Raw genomic sequence first — 20199 nt, 5'->3', positions numbered from 1 at the left:
GGAAATGTCTTCCTTAGGTTCTGGCATGGAGGCCACTCTCCTGACTTTGGGACTGGGTTCTAAAAGTTCTTCACCAAGGTGGTTGTATGGAACTTGTCTTTTGGTAGAGTAGCTATTTTCAGGGCCCTGGACCTGCTGGTGGAGCCTTTGAGGAATCCCTGCTAGAGTTCTGAAGGCTTCAGCTCCGAGTGTGAGATGAGAGAACAAGAGGCAGACAGGTGCCTCCCCCAGCTTTGCTGCCCTCTTTGCCCTCAGTTTCCTCATCTGGAAAGTGGGCTGGTGTTAACTATTTTGAATGGCTGTGATAGGTATACCTAAGAGTTATCTCAGTAGGCTGGAGCTACATGTGTTTTTGTTGTCAGTCACTAAATTATGTTCGACTCTTTGCAACCCCATGGACTGTAGCATGCCAGGCTTCCCTGTCCTTCACCATCTCCTGGAGCTTGCTCAAACTCATGTCCATTGAGTCGGCGATGCCATCGAACCATCTCATCCTCTGTCGCCCCCTTCTTCTCCCACCCTCAGTTTTTCCCAGCATCAGGGTCTTTCCCAATGAGTAAGCTCTTCACATCAGGTGGCCAAAGTATTGGTGCTTCAACTTCAGCATCAGTCCTTCTAATGAGTATTCAGGGTTGATTTCCATTAGGAAAGCAGAAACAGGTATGAGTACTATCAACTGTATCTTGTTCCTGAAAGTGTGCCAGGCTCTGGAGTTAAATCTTTGCCCCTCTCATCAGATTCCTTTGTCTAGGCCTTAAATATAATTCAAATAATAATTCATACTCGTGTGTGAATGGCAGACTAACCCTTTGCCAGTACATTTGCATATTTAAGAGAATGTTTATTAATCCAAGATGACTGTCTACTTGAGTTAGTACCCAGGTACTTCCTGGTACATGAGCTGAATCCTGTCTGAAAACTGGTGGATTTGAAAACTGAAAACCTGTGTTTTCAAAGCCAGAGGCCCTAAGCTGGTCTTGCTCCACTTGACAGCCAGCTACACTTTAGGGTGTGTCTCTGTCCCTGTGTTTTCAGATTGGGGCTGCTCCCAGTGACAGGTTTGAGCTGTTAAGACTGCCTTGTGTGAACCTGGGCTAAAGACCATCTGCAGTTTTGTCTTCTGTAGTCAACCAGGGTACATAGAACTGTGTGTTAATCTGGTTTCCCAGTTTAAATTAAAAATTAAAATTAAAAATTGTTAGGAGAGATAAGTAGACTAGTTGGGAATAAAGGCTTTAGAGGCAGGGGAGAAAGATTTAAAACCAATGGTTTACAACCTGTGAATCTATTAAAAGTCACTGAATTAAACTTTTAAAAGGATGTGTGTGGAATTTAGAAAGATGTTAACGATAACCCTGTATGCAAGACAGGAAAAGAGACACAGATGTATAGAACAGTCTTTTGGACTCTGTGGGAGAGGGCAAAGGTGGGATGATTTGGGAGAATGGCATTGAAACATGTATAATGTCATATGTGAAGTGAATCGCCAGTCCAGGTTCGATGCATGATACAGGATGCTTGGGGCTGGTGCACTGGGATGACCCAGAGGGATGGTACGGGGAGGGAGGTGGGAGGGGGGTTCAGGATGGGGAACACATGTACACCCGTGGCGGATTCATGTTGATGTATGGCAAAACCAATACAATATTGTAATTAGCCTCCAATTAAAATAAATAAATTTATATTTTTTAAAAAAAGGATGTGTGAATTATATCTCATTAAAGAAGGTAAAGCACAGTGCTCCCAGAATTCCTCATGTGACGAGTCCATTTGTTCTACTGGTCAATTGATTAAGATTGATATTCAGAGCGATGACTTAAGAGTTTATATCTCTTTTACTTTACTGGTGTTAGTGTGGAGCCTAAAGGTATCCGTTAGAAGTATCTACAGTGGAAAATTTTTTTTACTTACGAAAGTATAACTTCAGTGTTGAGGGATGACTCGCTCCTTAATGATAAATGTTGACCATGTTAACCACCCGTATGGCTTACAGTTTAAACAGCCTGTGAACTAAATGCTAGAGGATAAGCAGACTAGGAGATCACAAGGGAAAGAGACCTGGAAGGCATGTGAGTCCACAGGTCAAGTCGTGAATCTGATTTGTAAGTTGATTTAAGATAGGGATATAGATTAATTTATACTTCAAGTTTCAGGCTGTGCTCTGCCCTTTTTTTTTTTTTTTTTTAGATAATTTTACCTTGGGCTTTTTGGTTGCTGGGTCCTCTGACCAGATGCACAGTGTCATAATAACTGTTTGTGGTAGTTTTATTCATTAATATTACCAAAGGATTGTTCTCTACTGTTCTTCATGGCTGTGTAACTTCTTGCCTGGCATGGTCCTGGTTTGTTCTGCATGTCATGGCACAATCTTTAATAGTACCCTAGTTTACTCTCACGATGTTCCAGTTTGGAGGATAAACCATATGATCATCCTCATAACAGGAGCTGATGAGGAAACTGGCTGACTCCCTTCAATTGAGCAGAATAGAGAGAAAAATCTCAAGCAGGAGACTTCTGTGGTACCCTGTATTGAGCTCATAACAGTGTTATTCTTGGAGTGTTTCAGGCTGTTTCTGAGCTTCCACAGAGGGGAATTTCAGAGAACAACTTTGGTTATAAACCTGTGCTAGTTTTAACAAATTGTTTCAAACCCTCTGCTATTCTGTGGATCAATTCATAATGAATTTAAAAAAAGCATCTCATCATTCATAAGAATGATTCAGCTCTGTTTCATTTCCTTTTGGAATTGCAAAGTTCAGAAGTTTTTCCCAGTGGAATTCTTACAGGTTTGTACTGTGTGAAATTTGGGGATTTCGGGTTACAGATTTTAGAAACTGTAGTCTTGGAGCTCCTGACACTCTTAGGTGTCAGACCTGCTCATCTTTGTTCTTTGGGAGACTGTGTAACGACCTCCTGTGATGTGCCCAAACACACTGGAGCAGGTATCCACAGGGAACTGGTTCCAGGACCGTTGCAGATACCAAACCCCTGTGGGAAATGGCAGAGTGTTTGCATATAACCTTCACGCATCTTCCAGTAGACTTTAAATCATCTCTTTAGATTGCTAGAGACTTACCAGGTGGCACAGTGGTAAAGAGACTACCTCCTAGTGCAGGAGACACAAGAGGCTTGGGTTTGATCCTTGGGTCGGGAAGATCCCCTGGAGTAGGAAATGGCAACCCCTCCATGAACAAAGAAGCCTGGTGTGCCACCGTCCACGAGGTCTCAAAAGAGTCGGGCAGTACTGAGCACAAGCACAGCACAGCATAATACCTGATACAATGTAAATACTACATAGGTAGTCGTCAATATGGTGTAAATATTATACTGAATGTAAATAGTTACCACCTTGTGGCAAATTCAAGTGTTTTTTTGGTAAACTTTCTGGAATTTTTTTTCAGATTTTTTCGATTTGAGGTTAGTTGAATCTTCAGATTTGGAGCCTGTGGATACAGAGAGAAGACAGAGTGGAATCTTAAAAATTTAAGAAATTTTAGAACTTTGCCCAAAACCAAAAATAATTGTAAGGACACTGCTCAATTCCAGATGGTTCTTTTGACAACACTGTTCACTTAGTTATTTTATCGTGTGCTTTAGGCAGTAACTTGGGCAGGTGTTGAGTGTGAAAGAATGGCTTCTGGCCTTCACCGTTGAGAACTGGGAGACCTGTTTCTTCATTGGAGCAGTTCACTGGGAGACGGCATTTGAGGGCCCCTCCAGGGCCAGGATCTTGGTCCCTCCACTTCCAGCTGTAAGGGTTGGATAGCCCCTCACTTGGCTCTTCCTGTGACTTTGGGGAAGTCACTTGAAAATCTTTGCTTTCCTTTTCTGTGAAGATACTGCAGCCTACTTTTGAGCTGAGCTGTAGATTAAAGAGATAAAATGTTAGAGCCTTAGGCTGAAAGGTCCTGGAGCGGTTGTTATCTGAGTCATCCCTTCCACTACCCCAAACTCCCCACCCAAATCGGGTTTTGTGGAGGAGGAGCGGTACTGCTGAGTTCACTCCATAACTCAGTTGTTATAACTCTTTCAGTTGTGCTAATTCCCAGGCCACCCTGGGAGAATTTGGATAAGAAAGGGAGGCTGACAGACCAGGTTCTGTCTTGAGCCCATTCTTCAACTTTACCTTATTTAAACCTGAGAGCTTTATTTGTGGTTGAAGAAAGTGAATCTCAGAGAGGGTTAGTAACTTGTCCAAGGTCACACAGCCAGGTTAACAGGGCCCAAATCTGATATCAGTTCCTAGATCCCATTGACTCCACAGCTTTCAGGCTAACAAAAGACTGCTTATTAAGTCACTTGTGGCAGTTGTTAAGATAGATGGTGACACTGAAATGAAAATAGACTTGCACACTTCTGGTGTATTTGTGCAGAGTACTTAATGCTTTCTTTTGTTTTGTGTTCTTGGTGGCCCATTTAACCCATGTTTTCAAAACAAACATGTAAATGTTGGGTGTGGCCCACTCCAACCTTTACTAGGGGATCTGCTCCCCCTGCTCCTCATATTGAGAGCAGGCAAGATTCTCTTCTCCCTTTTGGAGTCAGTCTTCAGAGACTGGAGGTGGGATGAGGGGAGAAGGGCAGAACCTCTCACCTGGCTCCCTGGGTTTCTGTTGTCGTTCAGTGTCTCAGTCGAGTCCGACTCTTCGTGGTCCCGTGGACTGCAGCAAACTAGGCTGTCCTTCACCGTCTCCCTGAGCTTGCTCAGACTCGCATCCATTGAGTCAGTGATGCCATCCAAACATTTCACCCTCTGTCGACCCCTTCTCCTCCTGCCTTCAATCTTTTCCAGCATCCTGGTCTTCTCCAATGAGTTGGCTCTTCCCTTCAGATGGCCAAAGTATTGGAGCTTCAGCTTCACCATCAGGCCTTCCAGTGAATATTCTGGGTTGATTTCCTTGTTGGGGACGTGGGGGGAGAAGCAGATCTGGTTTGGAGCTCTGGACCTGGACCTGCCAGTTTATCTGGTTTTTCTTTGGAATGTGCTCTGCAGTTGAGCTGCAGAAGCTGGGCTGCAGGCAGAGATAGTTAGCCCCCTCTACCACCCTGGAAGCCTGGATGTGGAAATACCCTCATGCTGGGGGTAGAGTTGTTCAGATAGATGACCTTGACTTGACCCCTTGATAGTGGGATTGCTTGGGAACATGGGAGATACAGGTGAATCTCTCCCCTCCCCACCCAGGTGACCAGCTGGAAACTATGTCTTACCTGTGGAATGTGATGGACAGTGGCAGGGGCAGAAGGGAAAAGGCAGTTAACCGCTCCGTTCAGTTGTTGTTCAGTCGCTAAGTTGGGCCTGACTCATTTCAACCCCATGAACTGTAGCACGCCAGGCTTCCCTGTCCTTCACTGCTTCCCAGAGTTTGCTCAAACTCATGTCTATTGAGTTGGTGACGCCATCCAACCGTCTCATTGTCTGTCGTCCCCTTCTCCTCTTGCCTTCGATCTTTCCCACCATCAGGGTCTTTTTCTAATGGAGTCGACTCTTCCTATCAGGTGGCCAAAGTATTGGGGCTTCAGTTTCAGCATCAGTCCTTGCAGTTAATATTCTGGGTTGATTTCCTTTGGAACTGACTAGTTTGGATCTCCTTCCAGTCCATGGAGTCCAAGCGGTCCAAGCTCTTAATAAATCAGGTCTCTGAAATAGATAAGAAGGACTTTGAAATGGGATTGGTAGTGGGGTTGCTACCCATCTTTGATATCTTGGTTGGCTTTTAGTCTGAGGTTATGGGATGGTTGATACTGTCTTACTTTTGTTCACCTAATTCTGGTAACTCTGAATTAGACTAAATTCTGGGCTAAAAGGGGTTGGGGCCACTGATGGCCAGGACTTGTGCTCCTGTCTTCTCCTTCCCTGTACTGGTTTGCCCACTTTTTAGAGCTGTCATATATCCAGTGCCTTTTGGGTACTTCTGCTCTTGGCTGTTTTGGTGTTTCCCTGACTTGGTGTAGATCTCGCTAGCACTTTATATATTTTGCAACATAGCCTAAAAGCATGGCTTTGAAGTCAGACCCAGTCCCAGTTATGCTTATTGGCTATAAGGTCTTGGGGAAGATGATTTAATCTCTCTGGGCCTTGTCTCTTTATCTGAAAAATGAAAATATCAACATAAAGTGAAATATGTCAGAGTATGACGAACAGCCCACAGTGGGCTTCTCCACGGGTTGTCCCAACCCATACTGACGTTTCCTGCTTCCTCTGCCCTCCAGTTCCCGGTCCAAGACCTGAGGGTTTTGTCCCATCCAGAACACCAGTCTGACAGGCGCTCATTTATTTGCTTTTCCATCTTCCTCCTCTGGGTTTAGTTTTAAGCTTTTTTCCAGCTTCTCTTCTTGCTGGATTTCCTGCTCTGTTTTTCTCTCTTCAGACAGTTTCCCTTTTGCTTTCATATTTTCACACATGCACACAGAGACACAAAACATGCTGTCCAGTTTCTTCACCCTTTCTCTTCTGCTGTTATCATTTTGAAATCTTAAAGAGACTGTCCCTTCAGTTTCCTAGGTTTCACCAAAAATGGTCAGCAGCAGAGCACCACTTCTTGATTTTGCTGTCTTTTACACTGGAGAGCATTGGATCTCTTGGCTTAGAGAGTTACTGGCACTCTTAAGAGTTACTGTTTTGAAAAGGCTTAGCTCATTCTGATTCTCATTATGTTTATGAATTTGTGGAATTACACACATTTCTTCCAGTTACCTGTTTGCTCTTGGGCAACCTCTTTATTCTTTTTGAACCCCAGTTTCTCACTTGCAAAATGGACATGCTAGTGCCTTTCTCTGAAGAAGGCAATGGCACCCCACTCCAGTACTCTTGCCTGGAAAATCCTATGAACGAAGGAACCTGGTAGGCTGCAGTCCATGGCGTCACTAAGAGTCGGATACGACTGAGCGACTTCCCTTTCACTTTTCACTTTCATGCATTGGAGAAGGAAATGGCAACCCACTCCAGTGTTCTTGCCTGGAAAATCCCAGAGACGGGGGAGCCTGGTGGGCTGCCGTTATGGGGTTGCACAGAGTCGGACACGACTGAAGTGACTTAGCCGTAGCAGCAGTGCCTTTCTCATGGGTTACAGTGAGAGTTAGCTGAGGGTTTGCATGTTGTCTGGCAGAATGTACCATTAAAGTTATCTGCTGATTATAGTTATGGCTGTGATTACCATCACCTGGTGGCTAAGAATTAAGAGTGCCAAGTATCTCTTCCTTTGGCACCTTTCTCTTATTTTGAAGGAGAAAGACAGGAAGAGTATCTTATTATTTTTATTATTTTAGATTTTCAAAATTTTTATTGTGAAAACTCGAGTAGAGGGCAGTGAATCACCCTGGACCATCATCACTTAGCAACAGTTATCAACCCATGGCCATTGTTTCCTTCAAATCCCAGCATCCTCTCCCACATATTATTTTGAAACAATCCCAAAATGTCTTACCATGTTATTTGTGAAGTTTTCAGTATATATTTTAAAAATTGTGACTTTTAAAGAGAGACCAACTGTTGGTGTTTAAGAAACACCACTTCCCTGGGGGTCCAGTAGCTGATACTCCACAGTCCCAATGCAGTGGGCCTGGGTTCGATTCCTGTTCGGGGAACTGGATCCCACATGCCACAGTGAAGACCTGGCATGGTCAAATAAATTAAAATAAAAACAAAAACAAAACTGAAGTATCATCACACTAACATTTTAATCATGATTACTTAATATAAAATGTCTAGTGAGGCTTCAGATTTCCTTGTTCGACTCATCAGTGTTTTCCCATAGTTGGTTTGTTTAAATCAGGGTCCAGACAAAATGGAAGGTTATCTCTAGTTGTTCTGTTTCTTGAAACTCTTTAAAGATTGTGTCCCTCTTTTTTCACCCTTTACAGGTGACTTGTTAGAAAAGCCTTGTTTCTCTTGTAGAGTTTCTCTCATTCTGGAATATGCAGTTGCCTTCTCTCGGTGGTATTTTCCCTGCTCCACTGTCCTCAGTCTCTCCTATAAATAGGAATTTAGACCTAGAAACTTGATCTGTTTCAGGTTCAAGGTTTTGGGTTTTTTTTTTTTTTTTTATGACAGGAATATTTCATAACTAGTAATCCACCAGGAGGCACATGATGTCCAGTTGTCTCTTTCTTTGTGATGTTAGACACTGATTTATGACCTGTGCCTGTATCTGTTGTTTCACACGGGCTTCGAAAACTGATCATGTTCCAGTCCTCTTGTTCCTACTTCATTTATCAGCCAAAATTCTCTCATGGAAACGTTCTGTCATCAGTTGTTTGGTTAATCTGGCATATGGTTGTACAGAAAAAGCAGGTATGTGATTTTCTTTTTTTGCTTCTTTTAATATCATTATGCAATTGTAGATTTTACATTATGGGATGTTTGACTCCATTGTAGTTTCCTCTTGCATGCATGATGATACTGTTGGGGTCAGTTTGCAGCCCCCTTGGACTGTAGCCCACCAGGCTCGTCTGTCCATGAGATTCTCCAGGCAAGAGTGCTGGGGTGGGTTGCCATGCCCTCCTCAAGGGGATCTTCCTGATGCAGGGATTGAACCCATGTCTCCTGCATTGCAGGCAGATTCTTTACTGCTGAGCCACTGGGGAAGCCTGGTTTCCTCTTAACTGATGCTCGCATTATAAAGTCTTTGGGCCAGGGGAGTATCTTTAGTTGGCTCCTGTGTCCTTTTGATGTGACCCTTACCGTTTTTGAGAGCAGCTTCCTTGCTGGCCTGTGTCTTCTTGGATTTAGAGTGAACCAGATTCTGCAGAACTTTGATAACTTTTGGTAGGAAATGCTATTTCAGAGCTCCATCTTGGGTAGAGTCTCTGTTACCCCCTATCCCCCTTCAGAAATGGATCCCACCTACTGTGTCAACTTTTCGATTCATGGTAAAAACTTTCTTTGCACATTTATCTCATGCTTGGCTCCTTTGGCTCTCATTCTGCATTTCTGTGTTTGGGCTTGGCATCTTGTCCTTTTCTCCCTTAAGAAAAAGACCAAACTGAAAAATTCCCCCAGGACAGTTCATGGTTTGACTCTCATGTTGAAGGCCAGAGCTCACATTAATTTAGGCTTCACAGAAGACTTTGATCATTGCCTTCAGTCCTATCTCCTTGATGGTTTGTTCTGCACCTTGTTTAAATAACCAGAAGGTGAGAGATTCCTTGTCTTATTACCACTCTGAGCCATTCAGACTGCAGGCTATATTTTGATGATATTGTTGGGGTCAATTTTACATGCCTGTGTTTGAATGAATACTTGTTGAATTAAGTTTTGTACTTTTCTCTTCTGAAATGTTTAAAATAGAATATATTTAATCTCTCACTCATTTAAAGAATTTATCACTAATACATTGTTTTTATGAGCTAAAAAAATTTAAAGCTCTGTAGTTTTAGGCAGATTTGTTTGTTGGGAGTCCTAGATGGAACACAGCTATTATTGGAATAGCTGCTGTTGTTGGAGTACAGTAGTAAGCCTTTAAGTCTAAAATGAGTGTTTTTTGTTTCATGAGTCTCCTGTTAGACTTATTTTTAGTAATTTCTATCTTTCTATCTGGCATTTCTATCTTTTAGTAATTCTATCTGTAATTCTATTACTAATTTAGTAATTTCTCTCTGGCATTTTGGAAATTGTTTGATGCCCAAGGCTGGTGCAGCACAGAACGTGCACTTTGGCTGGGAAAAAAGAAATCTCATTTTTAAATACATCTACAGTGCTCTCTTCAGATGTTCCATTTAGGCCTGGAGTTTCAGCTTCAGTAATACTTTTTTTGTTGGTGGTGAAACAAAGCTGTATGCATTCACAGTTCAGCCAACGCAACCTCACAGCAAAGTGACTAGCACTGAAATTATCATCATTCATGACATCCTAGGAAATTAACCAGCATCCTGTCCTGTGAAATTTTGGATACTCATTTAACATCTCGCCCCACCACAACCCCTTCCCACCACCTTACCCCTCCTTCGCCCCCAACCCACTCCCTGCCCCCACCTCCCCTTTTGTTAAAGCACCAAGCTTCATTTAATGGTTCCTCTGTATTAAGTAGAGTAGAGTAGGGGCTTATTCCCTTCCTCTTCCTCCAGGGGTGCACAGAGAGGGCGATGGGTCCTGTAATTCACAGGCAGGCCTCTGTGCCCTGAGGTTAAACTGGTTTCACAAAGGGAATTTTCTTTATGGTCCTGTGGCTTCCTAACACAGTGGAGGCTTCAGGAGGCAAGTGGTAAAAGCTACCAAAGAAAAAGCTGGACTGGAGCCACTGACGTCATGTCAGTAAATCTGCTGGAGGAGACCGGCTGGGTAGTGCCTGCCAGGCAGCCCTTGCACTTTGGCCTTGCCTGGTCAACTGGTCTTACTGCTTCTTCCATCCCTGCACTCTCCCCTTCCCCCACAGCACTCCATCCCCCCACCTCCTCATCCCTGTCTCCCATTTTTGTTTTTTTCCCCCTCTATCCTCTGTGTGACTGGGCAACTGGACTTGTGTTGAAACCTGTAAATGGTTTGAAAGCCACCCCTGAAACTCATCCTGATCTTAGTGCCCTTAGGGGAAGGACCCGGGCAGGGAAAACCCAAGGGCTGATGGGCCAGGAAGGCTTGAAAGCTTTTCCTTAAGTGGGACTTTTTTTTTGCAATTATTTATTTGGCTGCACCAGGTCTTAGTTGCGGCCTATGGAATCTTTAGTTGCAGCATGCGGGATCTCGGTTCCTGACCAGGGCTCGTACCTGGGCCCCCTGCTTTAGGAGTGTGGAATCTTAGCCACTGGACCACCAGGGCAGTCCCTGTAGGGGAACTTCTTGATGATCAATGCATCTATAGGGACTTCATGGGGAGCAGTCAGAGGTACCAGCTCCCGACAACTTTGAGAAGGGTTTGCTTTTCAGGACGTGTGTGTGTGTGTGTGTGTGTGTGTGTGTGTGTGTGTGTGTGTCTAGTGGAGGAAAGAGAAGTCTGGTCAGAGGATGGGTGGAAACACTGAGTTGCAGTCTTCCTGTAATGGATGATTTAAGAGAATGAGCTCCACCATGAGTCCTTTATTACCTATTACTCACTGGTCAGCTAACCCTGAGCTCTCCCTGGCTTGCAGTTGTAACAGTTAAATCTAGCACTACACGCTGCTTTCCGACTTTGGTTTTTCGAGTCACCACTCCAGATGCGCCTAAATTAAAATATTGCCATGCTAAATCTATTTTTACATCTAGGAGAATGACATCTAAAAATAAACCTTATCCCACCTGTTTTTCACTTTTGGGAAGTTTGACTTCCCAAGACTTGTGCTACCAAGTCACAGCCCACATATCAGGCTTTTGATCACGGCTTCCAATGTGAAGTCCACATTCTGCTTTTCCTGCTGTGGGTGTGATATTTTCATTGTTTCATTAGCCATTGTCCTCCTGTTTATTTTGCTGTGAATATTCATTTGTAAATAAGAGTGAAGCATGGGTTCAGAGTGGTTTTGAAGTTCCTGAGTCTTAGGGTCAGAAACATATTAAAAGTAGTATCTTATCCATGAATCATTAGATGAGTCAGTTCCTGAAACCACTACAAGCCTCATAGTTCTTGGCTACAAGCAAAAGCAGGAAATCCAGGCTTCAATAACTTCCTTTCCCAGTCCTGGCTATAGTCGAATTGGTGGCTAGGTTCTGCTGCCTGCCTTTGTAAAGCGGTAGGAAGATGTACGTCTGAGGAACAAAGACACTCGAGTCAATTTACTGAAAGTGTTTATTATTTGTGGTCTTGCTGTGAATGTCAGACTGCGTTGGCATACCCTGCCCTGCACAGCTCAGGCCAGGCAAGGCGGCTGGCTGGTCCAACAAGATACCCCCACAGACGCACGGGGAATGTTTCAGGGAGCTTTAGGTAGGGTCCAGTGAGTCCTCAGACTTGAGGGCATGCGAGCAGACATTAGGGGCAGAAAGCTCTGGAGTCCATATGTATAGCTGAAGTATCCACTTCTTTTGTTTTGTTTGCCTTGTCGGGAGACAGAAGAGAGAGGAAGGGAGGAAGGGAGGGGAGAACACACGAGTGCCAGCCCGCCCAGCTCTAGCCCGGCTCTTGATCTTGCTTGCAGTTTACTTCCTTATGTACAGGGTCTTTTTTTTTTTTTTTTTTTTAATCCCTTTTACAGTGTTTCAGGCCAGTCTTACTGACTTCAAAATCAATTTGATAACTCTTTTATTAAGCATTGTAAAAAGCACAGGAGAAATGTGAAATGCTGCCTCCCAAAGTCACGGGTCTCTCTGCTCTGTGTTCTGTATTTATTTATTCTCTTGTGAGCAGCTTCCCCTCCTCTGCCTTGTCAAGTGGGGACAGACTCCGGTGTCTCTCTGGTGCCTTTATGCTTTGCTTGTGAGTTGATGGACTTTTGCCGTCTTAAAAAAAAAATCAAAGTGAGTGTAATGCATTTTCATTTATCAACGCTAATGTTCTTCCCGATGTTAATTGGTGTTGCCTAGCTGGGGGGATTTGAGAAAGTGGGACTGAAACTAGACTTTTTTCCGCCAGTTTTACATGGAGTCATTGGAAGCTCTGATAGGAGTCTAAAAATAGAGTGGGTAGACAAATCTTGTGAAAAAGATGAGGAAAGAGAAAAAAAATGAAACAGTGAGCAGTCACTTTTTGGTGCCATCTTTTAGCTTGAGCTTGCTTCCAATTCATAGCTGGCAGTAGCTCAGAAAGGTCAAATTCTATTTCAGCCTTTATAAAGGCTAAAGTAAAAGGAAATGCAAAAGTTTGCCTGCCTTCTTAATGAAGCCTGGCTGATTCAGAGCACAGCCAGGCTGGTGGGTGCCACTTTGTTCTTACTTGTCATTTGTATTTTGTGTTTGGGTAATTCTCTCTTCAACTTCAGTCTGAGTTAAGAGGTTCTGATGAGCTTTTGAGCGAGTTGGACTCATTTTGATTTCAGAGGTTAGACTGAAAGTCGTAATATCTGACTTTGGTTTTCCAAATTTCAGGCTTGTCCAAAAAAACCCCCTTAGTCCTAGGTGAGTCTGTTAGGAAACCACTGGAAACATATTCCTCTTATTAATGTGTGAAGAGTAACTGTCTAAACTTGAAAGAGATTTTTTTCTTTATGTTGTGAGAAATACAAATCCAATTATTTTTATTTGTCCTACATTGAGAGTTAACTTCTTTTTAATGTAGCTTTCAGGCTGGGAGTGCAGACTGAAGCTTGAATTGCTTACCGTCTCTGGACCAAGTTGTTCAGGGCCAGGGATTGATTCATTAATTAAAATCAATGTAAATGGATTTGTAAGCCTCCTGTAACAGATTATCTTATTAGCAACCACACAGAGCAGCCCATGCTCTGGGAGGAATGTGTTTGTTGCCCTAGGTGCAATAGACCCCCCACTGATGGACTCTTTGGGTCTACTTTATGAGAAACCCAGAGGCTTTTGTAAGGAAGGAGCCTTGCTTAACCTTTACACTGAACAAATTCTTCCTGTGAAAAATGATTGTTAGTATGCCTGCTCCAGAAGGCTTTAGTTCCATGTATGTGTTTCTATACCATGACTGCTTCTCTCGCCCACTTTTACAGTCCTTTACAATCATGATTCAAGGACACGTGTATTGGCCAGGTTCGGCCCGTTTCCAGCCAAGATTCCCACCAAAAACCCTCCTCTAAAGAGAAAAGGAGAAACCAGAAATAAATTCCTTTTTGATAACAACAAAGTGCTTTTTTTCCTCCGACTCAAGCGACCAACAGGCAAACTACAAAGAAGACATTTATCTGTTATTTGAGGATCTGGCTGTACAGCTGTGCTTCCTTGGAGTGAGGATAAGACAAGATGGTACCTTTGGAAAACCTTGTGGTTTGAACAAGAGTCAAAGTTCATGAAGCCGTTGTCATTTCTATTGCCGTTTTTTGTAATTTTGCTGGACAGGTAGATATCCTCTATCGTTAGAGCAGCTCTCCCACCTTTTCTCTGCTGTCTGGATCAAAGGGGGATGTCTTACCCAAGCTGAGTTGAATTCTCTCTCCTGAATATTTTGGGATTGAGACAGCAATCCTAGTTGGTCTTTGACGCTCACCCTACAATTCTGGGAAAAGTTAACAGAGGAGTTGCTGTGTGACCCATGGATATATAGAAGCATAGAATGAAAACTGCTCTGCAGAGAGGAAAGAACAAAGTGGTTGTGCAGAGGAGGAGATGAGAGATCTTGGGAATAGTCTCATTTCCGGATGGTTTTCCATTTCCTGGTTTCCATTTCCCATGAGGGCTGGCTGCAGTTCCTGATTTGGGGTCATTTGATAGACCCTTTGTCCTTATAATGAACCCACGTTCCCTACTCTTACGTTTGTTTTTTTTTTTTTTTTCCCTTAGGTTAGTGGGAGTGGGTTTCTGTTAATTGAAACCACATGGTGTCTGGCCGACTAGTTTGCTGGGAAATAAGCCCTGTGTGGTGTTCTGGAGAGGCCCTCCTCAAGAGTGACAGCACGTGGCTTCTGCTTGGTCTGCAAGGCAGGGCTGCTGCCCTGGACCTAGTTTTCCAGTTTGGATTCTGTTTTGAGGGAACTAACTAGGTCAAAACAACAAGGGTTACCCTCCGAACCTGTGGTTTAGACTGGAACATTTCAAGGCCTTATGTAGGCCTTTCTGCTGGCTGATTTGCCATGCAGATTTAGGTAGTGCAGCAGCTTGACTGAAATGTGGCAGGTAAGGAATTTTCCCAGTCATACCCTGGGGCACTGAGGAGTTCTGGTTGGTTTAGCACCTGGAAAGAGGCAGGCCAGGTGTGCCATTAGACCTGGGTGCCCTGCCTGGTGGTGCCACCCCTTACTTCCTCCCCTCCCATCGCTGATCAATGTGGAAAGCATGCGCTCTGTGGCCTTTGGGAGATGCTTGATGATGATAAATCCAATGTGTATATCGCACACGTGTGTCAAGCTCCCTCTGTCAGAGAACCTTCCAGGTTCAATGGATTTTGTTAGCAAATGGATCGAATAGCACATGCCTCTCTTGAGACCAATAAGATGCGTATGTGCCCCTGGGGGTGGTGTCAGAGACAAAAGGCCTGCTTCACCTGCTCTTCCCCAGGCTGGGGGGCTGTGGTGGGTGGCAGTGCCAATGGACAGGAAGAAGGCTCAGCTGAGACTTCACTTTCAGAGATAACAAAGGAGAAGTTGTTGAAGGGAAGAGGATTTGTTTTGGAAAACCCTTACCAGATGGATTAGGAGACATGTAGCATTTGTTGGCATCTTTTACAAATTTGAAGCCATTTTTCGTCCAGGCTTGATACGACATGTTCTACCTGTGGGTCTTTTTTTTTTTTTTTTTTAACTGAGAAAGTTTGGAGACTTTTTCCTTTTTTTTTTTGATGTGTAGTTGATGTATAATATATAAGTTACAGGTATATAAGAGTGATTCACAATTTTTAAAGGTTATGTGTCATTTATAGTTATCATAAAATATTGGTTATATTCTCTGTATTGTACTATATATCCTTGTAGCTTATTTTATACATAATATTGATAGTTTGTTCCTCTTAATCCCCTGCTCCTATATTGCCCCTACCCCTTGCCTCTTTCTGTTGGTAACCACTAATTTGTTGTCTAAATCGGTGAGTCTGTTTCTTTTGTGTTATATTTACTAGTTGGTTGTATATTTTAGATTCCACATATAAATGAGATCATACAGTATTTGTCTGTTTCTGTCTGACTTGCTTCACTCCAAGTCCATTCATGTTGTTGCAAATGGCAAAGTTTTATTCTCTTTATGGTTGCGTGGTATTCCATTGTGGACTTCCCTGTAGCTCAGCGGTAAAGAACCCACCTGCCAATGCAGGAGAAGCAGGTTTGATCTCTGGGTCAGGAAGATCCCCTGGAAAAGGAATTGGCTACCCACTCCAGTATTCTTGCCTGGAAAATCCCATGGACGGAGCCTGGTAGGCTGCAGTCCAAGGGGTCGTGAAGAGTCGGGCATGACTGAGCAACTTCCGTTTCACTTTTCACTTTCATGCATTGGAGAAGGAAATGGCAACCCACTCCAGTGTTCTTGCCTGGAGAATCACAGGGATGGCGGAGCCTGGTGGGCTGCCGTCTATGGGGTCGCACAGAGTCGGACATGACTGAAGCGACTTAGCAGCAGCAGCAGTATTCCATTGTGAACTTCCCTGTAGCTCAGCAGTAAAGAACCCACTTGCCAATGCAGGAGAAGCAAGTTTGATCCCTGGGTCAGGGATCCCCTGGAAAAGGAATTGGCTACCCACTCCAGTATTCTTGCCTGGGAAATCCCATGGACAGGGTCTGACAGGCTACAGTCCATGGGGTTGCAGAGTTGGACATGACTTAGCGAGTAAATAACAACTACCGTAACAGTATTCCATTTTATGTGTACACACACACACACACACACACACACACACACCATCTTCTTTAACCATTTGGACACTTAGGTTGCTTCCATATCTAGCCAATTGCAAATAATGCTGATATGAACGTTGGGGTAAGTGTATCTTTTTCAATTAGTTTTTTTCAGATGTATGCCCAGGAGTGGAATTGCTGGGGCAACAGAGGATGAGATGCTTGGATGGCATTACTGATTCAATAAACACGAGTTTGAGCAAACTCTGGGAGACGGTGAAGAACAGGGAAGCCTGGCGTGCTGCAGTTCATGGGGGTCGCAAAGAGTCAGACACAACTTAGCGACTGAATAGCAACAACGGCAGTTCTGTTGTTCTGTTTTTAGTTACATGTTCTACAGGTTTTGTTCATAGTGTTTAGTTTGTATATTTAGAAAGTGGAAACCTGGAGAATGTTTTCCCTTTTTTTTCCTTCTGTAAATCGAGACGAGATGGGAAAGGGGGACAACGTAGATATTTATTGGGACATGGACATGAGGGGTTCAGGCTGAGACACGTATGTTCCTTATGTCACATACCTAATAAAAAGCATCTAAAATTTACATGATACTTTACAGTTTAAACAGGTCTTTCAATAGCTTAACTTACTTAAACCCTTATAACCACTTGGTTTGTGTAAGTGAGGAAATGCAGTCTGAGAGATCAGGAGGCTAGCCTAGACTCACATAGCCAGTAAGTGGTTAAACAGTGACTGGGTAAGCCATCACCAGGATGCCGCTTAAATGCTTGTGGGCCTCCTTTGCTGTGCTCCCTCACCTTTCTCAGCCTCTATTGTAACAGGGGAATATGTGAGGATAAGGCTGCAGTGAGGTGACGTGAGCATGGGGTTGGGGGTGCTGAGAGTGGGAAAGCAGTGGTTTCAAACTACAAGTTCAGACAGGTCTCTGCAGTATTCACAGCTCAGAAAGACCAGGAAAAGAAAGGACTCAGATAGTTTTGTCTACTGGATTTCAAACTAGGCAGAATACCTTTGTCAGCTCAGGAGTTAGAAAAAAACCGACTTAATTTTTTTTTCTTTTTTAAATGCGTAAGACATTTCCCCAGTAATTTCAGAGTAAGACAGCCTTTTGCATGCAAATGGAAAACCTAGAAACTATAAAGGAAAAGTTGATAAATCTGATGTAAAATTAGTTTCTGCATGGAAAGTTATGTAACAGGGAAAATCAAAAGGGAAATGACAAACTGGGAACGAATATATGCAATTCCCCCCATATAATGCTCTGGTCACATCCCACCACTTTGGGTATAGCAGTGTCTCTCTTTTAGATCATTTTGGTTAGTGTTTTGTTTTTTTTTTTAACAAGGGAAAATAAAATATTGCTGCAGAGAACTTTGGACTTAAATTCTGAAATCCCTTACTGAAATTCACATCACCTGTTTATTAAACCCTTTCATTTTGGATACAAATACCCAACTTGTGGGCTTACCAATGGTAAAGAATCCACCTGCCAAAGCAGGAGACACAAGAGACATGGGTTTGCTCCCTGGTCCAGGAAGATCTCCTGGAGCAGGCAGTGGCAACCCACTTCAGTATTCTTGCTTGGAAAATTCCATGGACAGAGGAGCCTGGAGGGCTATGACTGAGTGAGCATGCATGCACACAGCTTGTGAGCACCTTATGGACAGGAATAGAATCCTCATTCGTTTTCGGAACTCTTAACATCTAGTTGCTTGACAAAAGCTCAAGTAGTGAGAGAAAAACCAAACTCTGCCATGTATTTTAAAATTGTTAGAAAGGTGACATTTTATGTGTAGAGTGCAGTGGGAATCAGTTTGGCATATGTTTTAGTTTCTGCTGGCTTTCTTAAAAGCCACACTGATCTTAAAAAACTTTCCCTTCTGTGATGGAAGAGTTTCTAGCAATTGTATTTCTTGACTCACATTTATTTTCCTCTCACTCTGAAATGAGAAGTGTGGGATATTTGGATGGTGTTGGTCAGTCATTTTAAACACTGCTGCTTTGGCTCTCTAGTTTGTGATTTCAGGTCTATATTTGGAATAAATTGAAACTCCAGTGCTGTTGGAGGCCTTTAACACATTTGCTGCCAAGGGGCTTGGTTTTGTAGATTTTATTTAGTTCAGTTGATTGTTTTCAAAATAATTTCTCTTGAAGAAACAATCACAGTACCTCCACTGGTTGATGCTGTGGTCATCTCCTTGAGTTCCATTTGAGATGACTTGAGAAAAAGCAAGTCTGTCTCTTAACACATCTTTGCTTTATAGTCCAGCTTTTGAGCAAAAAACCATGGTGCTTCCCCATGATGACCCTGTTGTCCACCCCTTTTGAATTTGTGTTTGCTTCTTCATGTGGACAGTGTACACTGTTTGAAGAGTATGTGTAAGCCCGTTGTGTTTTCTTTAATAAAACTGCGTTTATCCTTGTGTAGACAGATTGTGTTCTCTGAGTCTAAATTCTAAGAGAACACTGGGAGCTGTTTACTTAGATCTTTTTTCTTTCTTTAAATAAAGCGCTTCCTCTAGTTTATCAACTTTAAAACTGTTAAAAGTCAGCCAGAAAAGTTGGTTGCAGGGAAAAGGCTCTATTCTGGAGTGGTTTGAATTCAGTAACTATATTTTGGAGGGAAGGGCTTTTATGTTCCCATAAGCTATGTCAGACAAAACAAAACTATAAAATAAGATGCAGCTAAGGTCATAAACCTAAATTAGACTTTTTTTTTGACCTGGTAAGAGGTTTTGGGGAAAGAGGGAGGCTTGAATGTAAGTGGTGTTGCTCTGTTAAAACACTTCACTGAGTCAGGGGCACAGTTGGGTAATTGGAGCAGATTGTGGGTTCTCATTGTCTTTGGGCTTCAAAAAATGGGGAGAAATTTCAATTCACTTAATGCCAGGGTCTGTGTTGGGTGGTGGATATCCAGAGAAGGATGAGGACCATAGACTAGCTCAAGGAACTTTGAGGAACTCCAGAGTAAAGGGAGGGAGAGAGTTGTGTTAAGGGGACTATTCCAGTCTTCTGTGATGAATGGTATGATGGGGATGCGTGGGGTCTGCTGAAGAAGAGACATGGGGCTGGGGCTCCTGAGTTCCTCCCAAAGGAACAACAAAGAGAACTTACATAGGGAATGTGAGCTGCTGATCTTTATGGCTTCCTGGACTATGTGGACTACCCTCAACATGAAAAAGATGAGTTTCTGTAAGAAATTCTGTCCAACAAGTGACAAGATAATGCAGGAAATATAAACAAACGCTTGGCTATAATGGAAGACAGACTTGCTGGAGGGCTGCCTGCTGCAACCTTGGGGGCTTGTCTTTTCCCCATCTCTGGCTGACTCCAGAACCCTTCTTTTGATCTGCTTACAGGCTTTATAATCAGAGAGCTGGAGGAAATAGAGCCACCTGGTTTTCCCATGGGCTTCTTTTATCCCCAAAATGGTGAATTCTGCTGTCAGCACTGGGGCCTGTCCCATGAACCAAACTCTGGGTGGGGTGTCTGGGATGCAGGCAGTCCCAGATGTCACTGGTGCCAGCCTGCAGCTGTGCAAGGTGAGGATGTTGGAATTGACCCTCAGTCTTACTCTGGGAACGTCATGGACAAGGTTCAGCAGAGTATCTCTTTTTCTTTGGGCTCCTTCCCTAGGCTGGTCCCTCGTCACAACTCCCATCTGTACAGCATGGTGGCCAAGTTCCCTGTCCTTTTTACTCCTCATAATAATGCTGAGTGTAGAAAGGGTAAGGAATGTTGACTCCATCTTAAAGATGGAAGATTTGAGCCTCAGAGAAGTGCATAGGTGTGTAAGGATCAGAGTCCAGTACAGTCTCTGCCAAGTGCCTTTATGGCTGAGCAGCCCCTCCAGCAGCACTGCTTTTCTCCCAGGCTGCAAGCCTTTCCTGCCCCGCTGAG

General features: G+C 43.4%; 1 protein-coding gene across 9 annotated transcripts in view; it reads left to right on the top strand.

Annotated features, from left to right (window-relative positions):
- Positions 1–20199, top strand: part of TEAD1 (TEA domain transcription factor 1) — a 268937-nt gene that overhangs the window by 10326 nt on the left and 238412 nt on the right. For 4 of the 9 annotated variants that reach the window (XM_060399881.1, XM_015101012.4, XM_027979375.3 and 1 more), the window contains exon 1: positions 1–20199. This exon is cut by the window's left edge and continues 9690 nt beyond it; it is cut by the window's right edge. The exons of the other annotated variants lie outside the window; for them this stretch is intronic. The gene's annotated coding sequence lies outside the window, so the exon portion shown is untranslated. 9 annotated transcript variants of the gene reach the window in all.

Source organism: Ovis aries, chromosome 15, assembly GCF_016772045.2.
Source record: "Ovis aries strain OAR_USU_Benz2616 breed Rambouillet chromosome 15, ARS-UI_Ramb_v3.0, whole genome shotgun sequence".
NCBI classification, from domain to species: domain Eukaryota; kingdom Metazoa; phylum Chordata; class Mammalia; order Artiodactyla; family Bovidae; genus Ovis; species Ovis aries.
This window is presented reverse-complemented; position numbering and strand designations above follow the sequence as displayed.